The sequence below is a fragment of the Vigna unguiculata genome, chromosome 2, assembly GCF_037176805.1.
Source record: "Vigna unguiculata cultivar grain cowpea cultivar isolate G323 ecotype 2 chromosome 2, ASM3717680v1, whole genome shotgun sequence".
Lineage (NCBI taxonomy): Eukaryota > Viridiplantae > Streptophyta > Magnoliopsida > Fabales > Fabaceae > Vigna > Vigna unguiculata.
The window spans coordinates 6286066-6307384 of record NC_140793.1 but is presented as its reverse complement, the minus strand read 5'-3'; the positions used below and the strand labels follow the sequence as shown (position 1 = coordinate 6307384).

Below are 21319 nucleotides of genomic sequence, written 5' to 3'. Positions count from 1 at the left end.
GAACTTAAACGAATTAAGCACAAGTTAAGGGTGTTCGACCCAGCCCGCTTACTTGTGGTAAGGGTGGGGAACTTAAACGAATTAAACACAAGTTAAGGGTGTTCGACCCAGGCCGCTTACTTATGGTAAGGGTGGGGAACTTAAACGAATTAAGCACAAGTTAAGGGTGTTTGACCCAGGCCGCTTACTTGTGGTAAGGGTGGGAAACTTAAACGAATTAAGCACAAGTTAAGGGTGTTTGACCCAGGCCGCTTACTTGTGGTAAGGGTGGGGAACTTAAACGAATTAAGCACAAGTTAAGGGTGTTCGACCTAGGCCGCTTACTTGTGGTAAGGGTGGGGAACTTAAACGAATTAAGCACAAGTTAAGGGTGTTCGACCCAGGCCGCTTACTTGTGGTAAGGGTGGGGAACTTAAATGAATATGAGAGTAAAAACGTAGGAAAGTTGTATAGTTGAGAACCCTTCGTTTTATATATTGAATATGGGGTGCCTCGTTAAAACCTCCCTGGCCAAAACCCTTCTTAGGGAAAAAAGACCAGGTGAGGAAAAAGAGTACACCCGGGGTTACAAGTGTTCGGCTTTTTGCAGCGTACATTTAACTGAAATAAAGTTTGAGGTGGGATATATTCCAAGTGTTAGGTATTTCTTTCCCGGATAAATGTTCAAGGTGATAAGCTCCTCCTCCTGCGTCTTCACGTATGCGGTATGGGCCGTCCCAATTGGCGGAGAATTTGCCATCCTTCTTTCTTGCACTGCTGGCCATTCTCCATACTAAGTCCCTGATTGCGAACGATCATGGACATAAGTTTGTGTTATACTTTCTGGCAGCTCTTTGTTTGGCAGCTAAATTGCGTATCTAAGCTTTTTCTCTGAGTTCGGGTAGGAGGTCGAGATGCATAGCCATGTTTTGGTGGTTGTGGGTTGGGTCGTATAGTTCTCGGCGCAGGGATGGTTCGCCAATCTCAACCGGTATCATAGCGTCTGCACCGTAAACTAGGCTGAATGGGGATTCATTTGTTGATGATTGAGGGGTGCACCTGTAAGCTCATAGCACTTCTACTAACTCTTTGGGCCATCGGCCTTTGGCGGTATCTAATAGCTTACGTAGCTCCACCAGGATAACTTTATTTGCCGCCTTTGTTTATCGATTGGTTTGTGGATGTTCTACAAAACTTGTGATGTGTTTGATGCCCAGGCCAGTGTAGAACTTGGCTAGCTCCTTATCTATAAATTGTCGGCCATTGTCTGTGATGATGGTGTGTGGGACGCCACATCTGCATATGATATCTTTCCAAACGAATTGCTGAACTTGCTGGGCCGTGATGGTGGTTAGCGGTTTGGCTTCTATCCATTTGGTGAAGTAGTCGACGACTACAAATAGGAATTTCACCTGCCCTTGGCCGGGTGAGAAGGGGCCAAGAATATCCATTCCCCACTTAGCGAATGGCCATGGGGATAGTATGTGGTGTAGTTGTTCCTATTTCTGGTGGATAAGGTTGCCATGTTTCTGACATGGTTTGTACTTTCTGACATAATCCTGGCAGTCTGCTTCTATAGTCGGTCAGAAGTATCCGGCTCTGAGAACTCTGGTAGCCATGGTACGTGCGCCGGAATAATAGCCACAAATGCCTTCGTGTAGCTCTTTAATAATATATTGTGCTTGTTCTTCTGTGACACATTTAAGGAGGGGTTGGCCGTACCCGCGTTTGTAAAGGTCATCGCCTATCATGGTATACCTGGCGGCCTTAGCTAGCCAAGTTTTGTCCGCATCTTGAGGGTGGTTGTCGGTTTTTAGGTACTGGATAAAGGGGGTGGTACAGTTATAGCTTTGGAAGGGGGTGATGTTGTCAGCTGGGGTATGGGCTAGGTTTTGATAGGTATGTGTGATGGAGGGTGTAGATAATGTTTGTTGTAATAGGGTTTGATGGTGGCTTTTTAACTTGGTGCTGGCCAATTTGGAGAGGATGTCGACTCTGATGTTATCGGTCCTTGGGATGTGTTCGATGCGGACTCGTTCGAAGGTGGATTGAATGACTGCACGGACTAGATGGTAATACTGTAGAAGGATGGGGTCTTTAATCTGGAACTCGTCATTTAGGTGCCCTATAGTGAGCTTGGAGTCGGTTTTGCATGTTAGCGTCTTAACACCTACCTTGCGGGCAAGGGAAAGGCCGACGAGGATAGCTTCGTATTCGGCTTGGTTATTTGATGTTTTGAAGGCAAAGTGAAGGGCTTTTTCGATGAGGATGTCGTTAGGGCCCTCTAACACGATGTCAGCGCCGGCACCTTTTGGATTTGAGGAATCATCTACATGAAGTGTCCATTGGTCCTCTGCGGGTGTGTTGGAGGTCGTTGACGAAGTCTAAGAGACACTGGGCTTTAATGGGGCCATGGGGTTCATAGCGAATGTTGAATTCCGACAGCTCGACGGCCCATGATGACATCCGTCCGGCTAGATCTGGTTTTTGCAATATTTTTTGGATTGGGTAGTCGGTTTTGACGGTGATGCTGTGGTTTTGGAAGTATGGGCGTAGACGACGGGCTGCGTGGACCAAGGATAGGGCTAGTTTCTCAACCATTTGATATCTAGTTTCGGGATCTTGCAGCGTTCCACTAACGAAGTAGACAGGATGCTGCGTGCCTTCTATTTCTTGGACGAGCGCGGCGCTGTCGGTGTGGTCGGTGGTCGTGATGTATACAAGGAGGGGTTGGCAAGTGTTCGGCTTGTGGAGGATAGGTGGTGAGGTAAGGGTTATTTTCAGTTTTTGGAAGATCTGTTCACAATCATCAGTCCACGTGAACCGGGTGGATTTCTTTAGTAGTTGAACGATGGGTTGGGTTTGTTCGGCCATTTTGGGTAGGAAACGGGAAATGGCTGTGAGGCGGCCTATGAGGCGTTGGACTTCTTTGATGGTAGTGGGACTGCGCATCTCAATAATGGCCTTGCATTTTTTGGGATTGGCTTCTATGCCGCGTTGGGTCAACATAAACCCAAGAAATTTACCACGGTCGACGCCGAATACACATTTGTCAGGGTTGAGGCGGAGGTTGTATTGGCGTAGCGCGGAGAAGACTACTGAGAGGTCCTCGGCATGCTGATGGTGGCTTGGAGACTTGACAACCATGTTGTCAACATATACTTCGACACATTGTCCCATTAGATGACTGAAAACCTTGTCCATTAGCCATTGCTAGGTCACTCCAGCGTTCTTGAGACCAAAAGGCATAACCTTATAGAAGTAGTTGGCATCGTCCGTGATGAAGGCGGTTTTGTTCATGTCAGATACGGCCATGGGGATTTGGTTGTACCCGGAATATGCATCTAAAAAACTAAGCACCTTATTCCCTACCGCGTCGTCAACAAGTCGATCGATATTGGGTAACGGGTAGGCATCGCGAGGGCAGGCTTTGCTCAGATCCGTGTAGTCTACACACATCCGCCCTTTGCCATTGGCTTTCTTCACCAAGACTACGTTAGAAAGCCAAGTGGTGTACTGAGCTTCTTCTATGAATCCTACGTTCAGTAACTTATCGGCTTCAACCTTAGCTATTAGTCGACACTCTTTGCCAAGTTTACGTTTTTTCTGTGATACGTAGCGGGCTTCTTTGTAGATGGATAGCTTGTGGGATGCCACTAGAGGGTCCACCCCAGGTAGATCAGCGGCTGACCAGGCGAAAAGGTCTGTGTTGCTGGTGAGGATGGGTGTGATGATGGCACGCTCGTCAGAGTTCAAATCGGTGCCTAGGTTGATAGAGTGACCGTTGGGAAGCTCTAGACGGGAGGTCTCCTCAACTGGTTCGAGACGAACATCCCGGCCTACTCTGGGGTCTAGATCTTCGCCTAACAGAGCGATGCCGGAGCCAAGAGGTCGCTCAATGTGGTTGGTTTGTTGAATTGGGAGTTGTGGGCATAGGCTGGCCATTAGCATTCGCGTGCCAAGCGCTGGTCGCAGTGGATGGTGAGGATGTCACCGGAAGGGGAAGGGAACTTCATGGCCAAGTGGGGGGTGGAGACGACAGCACCAAGGGTGTTGAGGGAAGGACGACCCAAGAGGACATTGTAGGATGTTGGAGCGTCGACGATAAAGAAGCGGATTGGGATGGTTTTGCTTTGGGTCCCCTCACGAAAGACGGTGTGGAGGTCGATGTAGCCATGGGTGGATACTTGTTCGCCAGAGAAGCCATAGATCGGCTCGTCATACGGGACCATGGCGGTGTCCAGAAGTTGGAGTTTTTGATAGGTGGCCCAATAGAGGATGTCAACGGAGCTGCCTTGATCGACAAGGACTTTCTTAACGACGTAGTTTTCGATTTCAACAGTGATGACCATGGGGTCATCTTGTTGATGGTCGAGGCCATGAAAGTCGTCATCTGTGAAGATGATGGGAGGCATGCGGCGTCTATGGTGGAAATGGGTGATATGGTTGATGGATTGGATATGGCGGAGGTGTCTCTTTCTAGCAGAAGAAGTGGATCCTCCACTAGCGAAGCCACCAGAGATGGTGTTGATGGTGCCGCGTAAGGGAGGGTCGACTGGGGTGATGTCGGTGCGGGCTGGTTCGGGTTCTTGGTTGGTGGGTTGGGCGGGGCGTCTGTCGTGACGGGATTCATGTGGAGGGCATTTGTCGTGACGGGAGTCATGTGGAGTGCGTATGTGGTCGGATCGAGAGGGATGGTCATCTCTACGGATGAAACGGAGGAAGTGACCAGCACGAACTAGTTCTTCTATTTTATCCTAGAGTGCTTTGCATTCTTCTATAGTGTGGCCATGGTTGTGGTGGTAGCGGCAATATTTGGTCATATCAGTGTGAGGAGGTTTGGTTGTCTTGTGTAGTGGAGGGATTAGATCAGCTTGTAGGGCCTCATCAAGGATGCGGGAGCGGGCTACGGTAAGAGGGGCATATCTGGTGAAGCGAGGTTAGCGGGGCTCGCGTGGGCTGGCATCAAGGCGGTAGTGGTTGCATAGTCATTGCAGGATTTGGTATGGAGGGTTTGCATCTCCTCCATGCGGACATAGTCGGCTGCACGCAATTTGAGTTCGTGCATAGAGGCAGGTGGGTGGAGGTAGACGTTGTTGGCGAAGGGGCCAGGTTGTAGGGTAAGTGCCATGCACTAGAGGATCATCTCCTGGTTGAAGTGTGGGGTGCGAAGAGCTGCCTTATTGAAGCGATCTACGAACGCTCTCAGTGGTTCACCTTGTTCCTGCCTAATGCCCAGGAGGGAGATTGTGGTAGTTTGGTGTGGACGGCTGCCAGCAAAATGGGTGGAGAACATGTGGGAAAGAACGTTGAAGCTGTCGATGGAGTAAGGCGGAAGGGTTGTGAACCATTTCAGGGCGACATGGGTGATGTAGACTTTGAGGTGCTCGTCAGGGTCGGTTTCGCCAGTATAGCGGTTTAGGGTGAAGGGTTCCCACTGGGCAAGAAGAGGGGTGTTGGCGATAAAGTCAGTGAACGGGTGACGACGTCTGGGCTGGTGGGGAGGGAGCAGATGGGGTGGGATGGGATGATTGATCATAGCGGGGAAGGTGGAGGTAAGGTTGTGAGGGGGGATGTGGGTTGTTGGAAGGTATTGCGGGTTGTATGGTGGAACATGTGTGGTGTGTAGGGTGGTGGGTATGTTGTAGGGGATCTGGGTGGTAGGGAGGGTAGCGGCAGGGGTTGGGGCTCCAGTATGCCCTGGTTGACTGGATGGGAAGTGAGTGGGATGGGTGGAAGGAATGGGTGTTTGTTGGGTGGTGGTGAAGGTGTGAGGGGTGGGGTTGTATTCGCTTTCCTCCTCTGTGGGCTGGAAGGCCGGGGACCTTGCAGCTTCAGAGGCTTCCTTGGCCTTTCCCTTTAGGGTGGGATCAGCTTCGATCTTTCGCCTAAGGCGAGAGTTCTCTTGTCGCAGCGCCTCCATCTCATCAGCGCTGCGTTTCTTCATATCTGCCAGTTCTTGTTGCATCTTCGCTTGGCCGTCCAGGATGGCGGCTAGGTCAGGGGTGATGCCAGCAGGTCCTGAGGGACCAGCATCCACCTGCTTGTTTACTCCAGCTTTGCTGCGGGTGGAAACAATCTTCGGAGAAAAACGGGTACTAAAGGTGTTCGTCTCGTGCCCCACGGTGGGCGCCAATTGTTCCTGCAGAGAACAAACAAGATAAGTTAGGCACAAGCGTCACCTTACCCATGTAGTACGCTATCTCCTTAGTTGGCCTCTTCCCGGTTGGTACATGTCGATTTGGACCCAGGAGGGGTTACCTGCAGAAGGGACTCCGAAACTCAAGTGAGTCAAAACTCTCAAAAAGGTCAAATCTGTGATTAATGAATGCATACCTTTAATTATTGGGGTCCACGTGTATTTATAGAGCATTAATTATATTTGGTTATCCCATGGGCTGGGCCTTGGCTTGGGCCCTAGCTTGGGCTTTAAGTGGGCTTGGGCCCTAACCCAAGCCCTTAGGACCTATTGAACACGGGGGCTTCGCTTTTACTAAGTATATTGAGGTAGTCGGCCTAAACCGACTACTTCCCTTGGTGGTTTGTGTTGCTCATATGCTGTCTTAGGCAGGTTGTTCCCCTAGACATGTAGGTTACTGGTTTTGGCCGGGTGGACCAGCCTAGACCGGTTACTTGAATGCTTTGTTATGGTGATCATTTTATCATTATTTTTGTTAAGTTGGCTTGGTGTGGTACACCAGTCCCCCAGCCTTGACCGACATAGGTGTCGGTCAAGGGTGATATGTGTTGATATGCTAGCGGAACCGGCTAGGTGTGATACAATAACATTCACCATATCAAGCAAAGTTCTATTTTTTCTTTCAGCTACACCATTAGATTGAGGACTATAGGGAGGTGTTGTTTCATGAATAATACCATTAGTTTCACAAAAAGCATTCATTTCTAAAGATGTATATTCACCCCCTCTATCAAAACGAAGAATTTTAATTGTTCTTTCTAATTGATTTTCTACCTCAGATTTATATATTTTGAATTTTTCAAAAAATTCATGTTTGTGGTTTATTAAATACACATAACAATATTTGGAGAAATCATCAATAAAAGTAATAAAATATCTTTTACCACCACGTGTTAAAACATCATTACTATCACATACATCACTATGTATCAATTCAAGTAGATTAGTTTTCTTTTTAATGCATGTATGGAAACCTTTTCTTGGTTGCTTTGATTGAACACATATTTCACATTTTTTCTTCAAATCAATAGAATAATTAGGAATAAGATTAAGAGACATCATTCTTCTAATAGAATTTAAATTTATATGGCCTAGTCTAGCGTGCCACATATCACAACTTTCAACATTGGTAATAGTCAATGAAGAACTATCATATATTTTATTAGAAGAAAAAGGCATAAGACTTAATTTAAACAAACCATCACAAATATATCCTTTACCAATAAAAACACCATGTTTAGTAATAACAACTCTATTGGACTCAAAAACAACTTTGTAACCTTGTTGTACTAACAAAGAAGTACTTATGAGATTTTTTCTAATTTCAAAAACATGAAAGACTCCATTTAAAATAATATAATTTGTAGAAGACAACTCTAATTTCACTTGACCCTCTCCTAGAACATGTGTGATGTTCCAATTTCCCATACTCATGGTGCGTGTGCTTGTTTCCTGATATAGAGAAAATAATTTTCTATCAGCACACACATGAACATTAGCCCTAGAGTCTATAAACCAATCGTTTGAGTTAAAAACATAATTTAACTCAGGGCTAGTGACATGGTACCTTTCAAATGGGAAATCAGAGGCAACACCCATAGTAATAGTATTAGCTTCAGGTTTGGAATTAGACACAGGTTGGCGACGACGCTGAAAGCAATTTTTGGCTAGATCATTAGTCCACCCACAAACAAAACAAAACATCTCGTTCCCCATATTTTTATCTTTATTTTTATTGTTGTTATAAGAAAAGTTGTTCTTTGGTTTAGAGAAAGAAGGTTTTTTCATAAACTTATTTTTATTAAAACCATGTCTTTTGAATTGTTTAAGATTAGGCTTGTAAGAGTTCTCAGATTTATTAGAGTTCTCAACAAAAAAAGGCTTTAGACTGACAATTTTGAACAGAATTTTGAGAAAAAACGATGTTTTTCCTCAATACGAAGACACACAAGCAAATCATCAAAAGAGAAATTTTCGGGCTTATGTTTTAAACTTCGAGCAGAATCAGACCAAGAAGGAGGCAACTTAGAGATCAAAAGAGCCACAAGCATAATGTCTGGTAAAATAATATTTTTTAATTTCATGTCATGGACAATATTTTCAAACTCATGAATTTGATCAGAAATGAGTTTATTATCAACCATTTGAAATTCAATAACTTTTTCACAAGAATATCTAGATAAACCTTTTTCTGCAGATCCATATTTAAGTTCAAGTGCTTCCCATAACTCAATAGCAGTTTTGGTGTGGCAAAATATTTTATAAATATTATCAGACAAAGCATTTAAAATATGTCCGTGACATAAAATATCTTTATCAGAAGTATCAGAAGAAGAAGAAGAAGAAGAATCACTTAATATGATAGAAGAATCAGTAGCTTTAGAAATCACATAAAATAATCCTATTTTAGTGACCATTCCTGGATTCTCTCATCAACGATCTGACACAGAATGTCGACAAGCGGTGAATACGAGTTTCTCATCCTATGTGCATAGAGGAAAACAAATATACTAAATAAAGAATATTGGATTATCCCAACCCACACACAAAAAAATATATACAAAAAAGTTTAATATTTATATAGATAACAAATTTGGTCCTAATTTGGAGAGGGATAACATTGCTCCTGTAACATCCCTAAGGAATATTACATAAAATAAATAATAAAAGAAATAAATTATATCAAACGTCGCATTAAATAATACTCCCAATGCGGGAAAATTTAAATTCATGAAAAACGCGCGCCAAAACTTATAACATAAATAATAAAGTATTACAAGGTTCCAAAATTCGTGTTCATAAATAAAAACATAATAAAACACATGTGAGAAAAACCCTAGCTCTAATCCCAAAGCTAGCCCTCACTCCGTCGCCTGGACATCCTCAGCACCACCTGTATCAACATCTGCTCACGTGTAATGAATCACACGATCATCGCCATACACAAACAGAAAGGGTGAGCTGAGAAAATAAAATAATAGATATAAAATACGCAAGATAAATCATACATCCATCTTATTCATTCTACATAGTTCTTGGCCAAGATGTTAACCCCAAGGCTTTATAGCCTTCTAATCACACAACTGGTTAGCCTTGGACTCGGGAATATGATGCTCACACAAACCTGCCCGCTCGTGGTCCTGCCTCTACGAACCTCCCCACTCGTAGTTCTGCTCTACGAACCTCCCCGCTCGTAGTCCTACTCTACGGACCTGCCCGCCCGTAGTCCAACACATGTGATCCACCAGCCCCGTACCTCCCCGCACGTGGCATCTTTCAAGCATGAGCACGGAACATACGAACCTACCTCGCTCGTATCCCCACGTGAGAGTAACTGGATATGAACCTCCACGCTCATACCATCATATGTTAACCACCATCCATGAACCTACCTGCTCATGGCACAGCATCTCCCGATCCAAGTGTAGCATCATTGCTCAAACAACGCACCAAACAAACAAAGGACAACAGCATTTCCGCCTAGCTCGACCCACACACCACTAGGAGAATCGTTCTAGACCGCCTGGCGGTATCCACTCACCGTCAGGCGCCAGCGTCCTTCCAGAGCTACTGTTTTCTTGTCACTGCCTGGCGGAGCACACCGTGCCACCAGGTGCTAAGCAATACAGGGACCCCTGACGCTAGCCCCACCGCCTGGCGCACCTACCCGTGCCGCCAGGCTCTGTATGAGCAGCAGAACCCCTTTGGTTTTTTTTAGCACCTCAATTAGTCTAATATGATACATGACTCAATTCCAAGCCCCAAATAAAGACTCCTCTATGGAATGCACATTATGGTTAGTCTACAACTAACATAAGTATCAACACCTAAACTTTACAATGGTAAATCCATTTATACAAGTTTCACAATACATGATCATTATCATAGTAAAGCAACTTCATCCATATCTATGAACACAATCAACAATTCAATACCTTCAATCACGTTCCCAATTATATTCCACTGTAATAAGCAAAACTTTACTCCCAATCGTCTTAGAATACTTTCCCATGATTCCTCATGCATAGCCATACCTAACCACATTTTTCCTCCAGTGCATATAACTTTAACCCTATGCAATATAACATAACCAATTATCATCCACTATTGAATATATCCACAATTGTTACCTAAAATCGGTAAGTCATAATCAGCCCTTATCCAGTCACACGTAAACAAATGCTATGCTTCCAAAAACATGATCTATTAACCACAATTTTCCCTTCTCCCCTTCTTCCCTTAATATTCCATCCAACACCATAACTAGTTATGCATCCACTCTTTACCATCCACACAATTAATCATCATAATATTTTGTCCTTTTTCTATGCTACCAAATTATCTTAACCCTCACCCCCTCCAAAGCTCCTCCCTCAGTTTCTGCTACCAGAATTTCGCAGAACAACCCCTGACCGTGTCATCACCTAGCGGCGCTATGCTTGTCGCCAGGCGGAGTAACAGTGCCTGCACAAACCAGACTTCTTCATACCTACGACAGATTCTACCCTTTTTCCAGTATTCATTCCCATCACTTACCTTCACCCAGATACGGCAATACCTATATAAAGGACTAGTTTCTTGTTCTTAATTCAATTCATATAGGCTTATCGATCTTTACTCTCTTGAATAACCCAATTCAATTCATGCACGAGTATACCTAGAACGTTGCCATACCCCGAATTTCAATTGATTTCTGACCAACAAAGTATCCAATAGAAGCTAAACAAATCAATTTTAGTAATCACATTGATTCCCACACAAACAACATTAAAACCATCAAAGAAAACACGAACAGTGTCGCGCCGCCTGGCAGAAATTCATCGCCGCCAGGCGGTTCATGGCAAAACAAGAATTGCTTCTGAAAAACCTCCGCCCAAACCCTACCCATCTATTGGCTGCTAAGTTTCTAACCCATTCATATTCATGCCAAAGGAAAAATTGGCAAATAGAAATTATTTAATTCTCAACAAGATTTGAACTCACAACCTTGCAATTACAAAGCAAGTGCACAACCAATTCAACCAAATCACAATTATGATAATTCCTTAAATTTTAAGGTTATGTGATCACATCACTCTTTAAAATATAAAACTTAAAAATTCATAATTAAATAACACACATAAGACTCGAACTCAAGTCCTCTCACATAATAAAGTACTCTCAACCACTTGAGCTAATACCTTTCCACGTCATAGCTATTTGCATTAAATACTTTAAACGCTCCTATTACCTGCATTTATTAAATAATTATTTAATTAACTATTTAATTTTTCTCGGGTCTTACAGCTTCAATCTAAACATAATTGAGATTGAATTGGACTAAAAAGACATATATATATATATATATATATATATATAGGGATTGAATTGAATATAAGACAATGACATGTGATACTACGGTTAGAAATCACGTAGCGTAATGATTCACGTGTGGACAAAAACCAAAAAGGAGGGTGAATTGGGTTATTAATAAAAATTATGCTTTTAAAACTTTTCCCTTTTAATATCAAAATTCAATTAAAAATCTTTTCTTTATTTTAAAATTACAATAAAATAAAGAGAGTAGAGAAGATAAAATTGCACCAGGTATTTATACTTGTTCGGATCAAAAGATCCTATGTCTAGTTGTTAATCTCTCAAAAATGAGATTAACTTAATCACTAAAATAAACCACAAATACAATCATAGATAAAAAAGTTTAGGATTTCGAAAACATCTCTCTTGAAGCCACAAGAGATGAAGACACCTCCCTTGAATTCCAAAAGGGATGAAAACACCTTCTTTGAATCACACAAGGAATGAATACCTCATTTGAATCACACAAAGGATGATTGGCTTCTTTAAGCAACAACAACAACATTCAATCACTCAAGATCCTACTCGATGAAAGTTATCGTTCTACTCGCAGTAGGTTTTTCAAAGTCTTCCCACAAAGAGTTCTTAAGTACTCAGACTTCTCTAACTTTTGATTTTCCAAATGAAAGCCTACCACTTTATTTATATAAGTCTATTTAGAAAATAGGTTAAGAATATGAAAATTTAAGACATAACTACCATAGATAATCGATTATCATAAGTGATAATCGATTATTCCAAAGTAGTTTCTGAAAAATTAAGAAAATACTTATGATAATTGATTATCATAGTGCGTTTTATAAAAATAAAACCTTCTCTCAATGCTTTGTTGCTTGGGTTCTCCCTTTTGACTCTTGACCTACTAATTTAACTATTTTAAATAACATACACATATTACAAGACTTAAACAACTAAACTCTTAAGTCTTCAATTAATCTCTTGAATCCAAGCTTCATGCATTCTTTAAGTCTTCAACATTTCTCCATAAGTCATCATCATCATCATCATCAAAACTCTTTATTGAAGGAAGATGTCCATCTTCTTCTTTTTGTCAACAACTGCCACTGCCACGTGGCACAAACGCCATGAACTTGACACATGGATAATTTTTTTTTTTGAAAAAAAATACAATAAAAAAACAAAAAAAAAACTAGGAAGTGACACGTGACATGTCTTTAACATAGTTGGTATGATACTAACAGAAAGACCTAATTGAGTTAATTTTTTAAAAATTGGGACAAAATTGAACAAAAATCTCATTAAGGAGCGGCTTAAAATTTTCCAAACAAACTTGGGACCAAGCGAGTAATTAAGCCTTTTAAATACTTTAAATTATTGCCACCTATCAACATCTAATTTCATCTAGGTAAATAAAATTTATTTTGAAAAAAAAAAGTCAAAATATAGTTGTAAATAAAAAAGAGGTGAGATAAAAGTTTTACAAAAATATTTTAAATTAATAAAAAAAATTCAACAAAATAAATGATGAAGAATAAATCGAAAAAAGGTGGGTAAATAATAAATAAAAGAAAAAAAGCAAAAAAAAAAAGAGTAAAGGAAGAAGGAGAGGATTTACGTAATTCACTCTAAGCATTTGGACCAACTTCCTTGTGGCTCATGATGCTACAACGACATCCAAAAACCCGAAACATTTTCTCTTATGAAAACCTAATTTGTATCAAGAGAGACACACCTTATTTTAAACTAGAAAATCCTAAGATAATGAGGGAAAGTTCTCATCGAACTTCTATATTCCTCCTCCAACCCTTATCACAAAATAAAAGTTGCACCCTTTGGAAGAGAGAAAATAAAGAGAAAATTTGTTGCCATATTCCCCAAGTCGTCCCAATAAAATTGCGATTCTTGCTTCGTTCACCATTAGATAGGACTAAAATTTTGACAATTGGTTTGCAACATATTGTTACTCTATTTGACTGTTGGAACTGTCAATTGGAGGTATTTCATTATAGAAATCAGTCTCACACTATTGCTCTATTTTGATTATAGAAATTGTCAATTCCTGTTTTATTCACTATTAATTGGAGTTCTGCAGTTAGGTAAACCAATCACATATTGTTGCTCTATTTTAGGTTTCTATTCTTCATATTTGAGAGTATTATTGCTTTAATGTATTGGCTGGTTGTGGACATTTGTTTGTATTTTGGTTTTACTCTTTTATACCCATATTTGATCTTAGTGCGACATGATTGATTGGCTTGATATTCTGGGTTTTTACTTCTCACATTGAAAGAGTTTTGCGACGTTAAAATATTGTTATTTATTTTGTTATTGTTGCTTCTCATAGTTTTTTGCAAGTTTGGGGAACATGCTTTCCTTGCATGCTTTGACTTTTATTTTTGGGTTGTTTTGTTGTCATTTTCCCAATCATAAATAATCATTTTATTATAAAAATTTCTAAAATACTTATTTCCCATTTTCTTTTAGATATCCTAAGATAAAGTACAAGGATTCATGTGACCACATGTGTCTTCTTAGTACTATGACCTTTCTATTTCAACAAATAAAAAAATATAAAATACAATTTTTTTTTTCAAAAACTAAAAAAATCAACACTCAAATACCCTTGTTCTTCTTAAGACCTATATGATCCATACGTATGAGTGAGGTTAGTCCTTGCCTGGTATAAAAATTTAAGAAAAAATATTTCTTAGGGAAAATTAAATGTTTTTGAAAAATCACATCCTTTTAAGGTACAATCTTAGGACGAAGGCTCTACATGTAACTGATTCCTAAACCAAAATCTAATTTTCACAGACCATGTCTTATTTTATGGTTTTTCCATAGTTTTCTAACATAAACTATGATGGTGACTATAAAGAACCCGTTCTTGAAGCTACCCTCAGTCCAAAGCAATGCTTCTGAACTCTAACATCATTTCTCAACCCACTAAACCAAAACTCAACTTTCCTCCTCTACCGATATACCACATTCTACATCTTCAAATCTTTGAGGCAAAAGATTGTCTCAAAGGCCTTACCAACCCTTGTGAAGGTAAGCAAGTTAAGTTTACCTTGAATCTGCATTCCTCCACCACTATAGACACTGAACACAAACCATATAGGCCTAACTTGACAAGAAAAGGTATAGAAGACAAGAGTCGAACTACAACTCTAACTCTCCATCTAACAAACCTAACTATTCTATACACTTTTTCTCAGCTACATGTTGTCTATCACTCTTCTTTCCCAAACCTTTAGAATTAAGAAAGGAAAATTATCTCTGATATAGCTATGAGTGTGCACCCTCATTACTCTATCAAGATGACTTCTATTCTTAATACTTCTAGTTTTGTAAACAAAATCTACTACACTTTAATTCTTATACAAGCCTAACATGACAAACCCACAACCCTCAAGTCATTTTAAGGACGAAATGCTCTGATACAAAAAATGTAACATCTCATTTAATAGTATAGACAACTAATGTAACATCCCGGCTAGATATTACTAATTTAAATAAAATAAAGTAAAATAATATTAAATATGTCATTATTATTCAAAGTTCTTCCCCAAAACGCGGGAAAATTAAAACCTTACTAAAATGTCTCAAAACTCAAAACCATAAAGTAAACTCCATGTTTACATAGTTCAAAAATGATCAACTAAATGTTTACAAAATAATCAAATACAGTCTATAAAACTTCCCAAGCTAACTCCTCTCTAGCTCTAAGTGTCATCAACTCCACCTGAAACAACATTTGCTCTCGTGTAACAAATTACACGATCATCTCCAAACACACACAAAAAGGGTGAGCTCATGTAACAATATAAATGTATAATTTAATACATAGAAGTTCCCCCTAAAATTACTTTATTTCAGTCAATGCTTAACCAAGAAACCTTATTGCCCTAAGGTTTCCAACCCATAATTTCATGACCATGGACCCAGGATATATATGCTTCCACGAACCTGCCTACTCGTGGTCCTGCCTCTACGAACCTCCTCGTTCGTAGTCCAACTCTACAAACCTCCCTGCCTGTAGTCCAACACACGTGATCCAACAACTACGAACCTCCCCTCTTGCAACAGCCCTCAAGTGTGAGCACAGAACATACGAACCTCCCCGCTCGTATCCTCACATGAGAGTATCATAATATGAACCTCCCCGCTCATATTATCACGTGTTCACCACCGACCATGAACCTACCCGCTCATGACACGGTTAAGCACCTCATGTCCAAGTCCACATCGCAACACATTAAAACGAAATTAAGAAAAACACATTACCCTATACAAGATACAACTCAAGCTGGTCGTGGTCCAACTCTACCTCTCCGTTCGTAGTCCAACTCTACGGACCTCCCCGCCCGTAGTCCAACACGCGTGATTCATCAAGCTACGAACCTCTCCGCTCGTAGCAACTCGCAAGTGTGAGCACAGAACATACGAACCTCTTCGCTCGTATCCTCACACAAGAGTATAAATAATATGAACCTCCTCGCTCATATTAACCACGCGTTCCATCACCAATCTCGAACCTACCCGCTCGTGATACGGTCAAGCATATCCCAAACCAAGACCAATACAATAAGCCATGCAAAACATATCACAAACGCACATTGCCACTACACCATCATCTGGCGTAGCCTAAGCACCGCCAAGTGAAATGTTAGTGTAGACCACTTGGTAGTTCCACAACACCGTCATCCGCCACGACACATAAGGCTTCCCTATTTCTTGCTATCGCCTGGCGGTTCACTCTGCACCGTCAGGAGCAACACTAGTAATGTGACTACTTGTTTTAGGTACTCTAACTCAATTCCTAGCATCTAACAATTATATTCTCAAACATCCAGAAATCAAAATATGCATTCATATACTTCATATACTCAAACTTACAACATCATAGCTCATATGCATCCTTCAATTATAAGCATACATCTATCCCTTTCTAAATTCATATAAAACTATCAAAACAAACGTGTTATACCCAACACACAATCATGGACAACCAAACAATATACAAACCAAGAAGAACACATAACCATTGTCCCAAAATATCGCACAGGCAACAAAATAGTAATAATGATAATAATAAAAATAACAAAAACAATAATAATAATGATAATAATAATAATAATAAAATGAAACAATAAAATAAAAATAAAATTAATGAAAATAATAATAAAATAAAATGAAAAAATAATAATAAAATAATAATACTAATAAAATAAAATAAGAATAATAATAATAATAATAGTAATAATAAAAAAATAATAATAATAGTAAAATAAAATAGTAATAATAAAAATAGTAATAATAATAAAAATAAAAATAATAATAATAATTATTATTATTATAATAATATAAATAACAATAATAATTATAATAATAATAGTAAAATTAATAATAATAATATTAAGGATAATAATAATAGAAATAATAATAATAATAATAATAATAATAGAAATAATAATAATGATAAGAATAATAATAATAACAATAACAATAATAGTAGTAAAATAAAATAATAATAATAATAAATAATAATAATAATAATAATAATAATAATAAAAAAATGTGTTGTGATTAGAAGAAGAACTCTAAACATGCACCGAAGTCGAATGCAACTAAAGCCAATTAATTAAATACCAACTTAAATTAATAAAATCGCCTCTGCAATCCCCAATTATAAATCACTTTCTATAACTATTCCCTTCCCCTCTTGTATAATATATTAAAAATTACTAATTATACCACATCATAATTTCTATAAGAAAACACTACCAAAGAAAATTACTAATTATTCTAAAACCTTAACTAGAGCATACTAAAAGTTTAGTCACTAACAAAGCTTAATACCGAAAAGCTACAAGTCATATATAGTATCAAATACAACAAAAAAAAAGAAGGAAAGCGAACTCCACTTCTAACCTTCTTTAATATATATATATATATATATATATATATATATATATATATATATATATTAAAAAAACTATTTAGTGTAATCGATGCTCTACACCAAAGCAGGTAATTTGTTTCCTTTTTTTCTTTAATATTATATAAATTACTAGATGATGAATGTCGTAAAATATCCTCTTAAAATATTATAACAAACCATAACACCACATTTATGTACTTTTTCATATAACTAAAAAAATGAAAGCTCTAGAATGCAACCCCAAGTCACGCTACTGTAAAGGAAAAAACATAAACCCCAACCTTTCCTTTGCATTGTTCACCCACAAATCAAGAAAACCTCAATGCATTCCTGCTATATTAGATTTCGTATTACTAAAATTCACCAATCACATACTTAACATTCAAACGAAAATTTGATGATACTATATTACCATTACAATCAAAATTTCTAAAATATAAAACAAATGCATCACATATTTTTTTTTGTTGTAAACAATAATTCAATCAAACAAAACTTAAAATCTTCTTTCATAGGAAGAGATTAAACTACTCAGCTTCCCTTACCGAGTTCTCTTTGCTCAAATGAAAAATGTTAGAGTCATCTTGCACCACAATTGATCAAACTCGTATTCCTTCCCTCACCCTTGCAGAAACGACCCCACGTGTCCTTGGTTCGACCTCTTTTTGTACAGAATACTCCCCTCCATAACTATATAAAATATTAGTACAATTATCTAAAGCAAATAACTATATAATATAATATATACAATCAGACCAAAAGCATCTAAGTTTTTCAAAAAGGAAAATATTCCTAAACATCTTCAAAATATCTAATTGTATTCAGTAGTCTCACTATTGTCCATTAGAGGAGCATCCTCACCTGTCTCCTCATCTGCTCACACAAATAAGTGATCATTGCAAAGAAAAACAAAAGGAAACCAAACAACACAAAAACCACATGGTAAGCTAGCATCAATATAAAGTTATATAGAAGAAATTAAGACATATCACTTTAGCATCAATATAATTACAATACATGGTTATACACACATAACAAAAACTCAATTATCTGGATACATGCCATTTACATATGATACACTAAGGTGTGCATTTGTAATGGTTTCTAGACTTCGTAGAGTACAAAGCCACAAAGGGGTTATCACCCAACCAAAGGTTAGTCCATTTTGTGCTTAGGACCAAGGAACATATCCAAAGGCTAGGATCTCCTGCTACTCTCATCACATAACTCATTCTACTATATTTGAGTGTGAATGGTTATTAGAGTTCAATACACCAATGGCAGCGGTTATTTTTCATATTTTGCACCGGTTCCCAGACTGAAGCATATTGGGGCGAGGCCAAAGGATGATAGCCTTTGGCCTCGGTTGTCAATCGAAGCCATAAAACACCTCTTCTGCCTCGGTTCCAGCGTACCTGAGGCCATAGAGCACCTCTTCTGCCTCGGTTGTCAGGCCTAACCGAAGCCATATGTGCAACTTATTTTTACTTTTTTAAAAAATTAGCTCACATTTTGCCCTCGGTTTTAGTATGACCCGAGGCCATATGTCACCTTTTGGCTTCGGTTTTGGTCTTACCCGAGGCCATATGTCATCTTTTTGCCTCGGTTCTGGTATGAACCGAGGCCTAATATGGTGTTTTTTTTAATGTAGTTTCTGTTTTGGTGTTATTCCCACATTTAAACCTGCAAATTTTGTTCAGCACCCAACACAGACCAGAACAGAATATTTTATAACACATCCACAATTCAAATTCGTTTAAAAGACAAATACAAATCATTTACAAAGTATTCGTTTTGGCACATGCTATCCTACCAAACTTGATGGACTTTGCGGGAATTGCTGCAGGACTCTTGAATGTCTACAAAATAATAGATTAAGTTAAGTTAGTATATAAAATGGAAATATTGCAAAGTATTCGTTTTAATTCAAATATATATTACCGTTTCCCAATTTGTTGTAATACGAGCACGCATAGTAGTTGTCATCCATTGCATTATATAGTAACCGCACTCATATGAGCCGATTTGTCTATTACATTACATTATATCAACAACGTTACAATTAATTAAGGAAGAAAATCAAGCAAACAATTATAAAGATATGGATAGAAATATCAAACCTGGAGAGAACACCATACAAGACCTTTTGCCTTAGCCTTTGATCTCCCTAACAACATGTTATGTGCAGCAATTGAACTATGATATAGGGAATAAGTTAGGATATTTTTATATAACATGTCATATTCATAAGATTGATATTGAGGTTCTTACCAATCTATCACTTGTCTAAGATGGTTGGGGGGAAGGCGATGCAAAGAGCAAAACCACACAGCAAGGTTCTCCTTTAGGGAAACCACAAGTAACTGCCAATGACGCCTGATAAGAAAATAAATTCATTGTTATGCATTAAAATGACTGATTATATTCATAAGTTAACAAAAATGACTTACCCAGCAACATAAGGGACAAAATAAATTTCTTTTCCACGTTGAAAGCATTTGGTCACATATGCTTGGATGTCATCAAACTTGTTGCCTTTATGGGTGAGTTAGGGGTCTATAAACCTATATAGATCATTCAGCCCCATAGTTTCAGTGACACCAGACAGATACCTAAACCAAAAATTGATTTGATATAAGTAAATAGATAAATATATCAAATAATTATATATAATGACTAGAAGACTTACATCATCCATAACTGAATAATGGTAATATTGAGTTCCTCTTGTCCCCGTGCAAGCTCCAAAACATCTTGGGAATGCAAGTAAAGTGGGATGTCAAGATCTCTCCCAAAAATGTTAGCATCCCAAGGAACCTGCATCGGCTTATCAGCTATGATTTCTACAAGTTGGAGCAATGCACCAAGAGGATCGTCCAAAGAGAGAAGAATCTTCTTTGATTGAGGTTTTTCCTATATTGATGCAATTTCAGTTAAAATGGAATATAATTTAAGTTTGAATATAATAAACATGTAAACTTAAAAATGTAGTATATTTGTGGGTTTAAGAGTCTATACCGGGGGGTCAATAACAACCAAATCTCTAGGCCAGGCGAGGAAACACTGGAATGCCTGTGCCATAGTATACACCTCATCTGTTGGCACAAGAACTAAAGCAAACGGCATGAGAACCTCCTCTACCGTGACCTTAACCTCATCCTCTGATAACTCCATGCCATGAAGAACTGTGGCTGCCTCAAATACTTTTCCACGAGCCACTAGTGTCTTCTCTGTACCATCCCAAATATGTAGCTGACATGGATAAGTGTCATCCATGTCATCCCCGGGTGGAGCTGAACAACTCCCATTTCCGCTTCTACCTGTTAGAGTCAACGATTTATTAATTTTATTCAATTACTTTATTAAATCATTTATTCAATTCATAACTTATAGAAAACAAATTTACCCGTGGGTGGCACAAATGGGTCTAGTTCTGGCGGATGATCCACTGGCGAACGAATGCCATAATGCTTAAATTGGCGCATTAGTTCTTCTCTCACATGCGCCGTGATCATTCCTTTAGTCTTTGTTCATAATCAGCACCATGACTGCATGAAGACTGACGAGAGGAGGAACCAAAAAATTGACATATGCCGACTCCTGATCCAGCACCACGCACACGTCCAGGGTGCTCAGGTCGTCCAATTGCAGCAACAAGTATGTCATGACGACCTTTTGGAATGAATCCTCCTTGGGAGGTCTGCTCAACCAACGAATCCTACAATGTAACAAAAAAATTTATAAAAAAAGGTACAATATAAAACATGAACGAGCTATTTAGATAAGAATTGTATCTTACAATTTTCTCAGAGATTTCTCGTGTAGATTCAGAAGTGTAGTTGCCCGATGAGCGTAAACGGACTAACTTCCACTTCTGATGA

At 39.0% G+C, this 21319-nt stretch overlaps 1 pseudogene; it reads right to left on the bottom strand.

Moving 5' to 3' along the window:
* Positions 1 to 5113: 5113 nt before the first annotated feature.
* On the bottom strand, positions 5114 to 8595 carry LOC146888274 (uncharacterized; annotated as a pseudogene).
* Positions 8596 to 21319: the final 12724 nt, after the last annotated feature.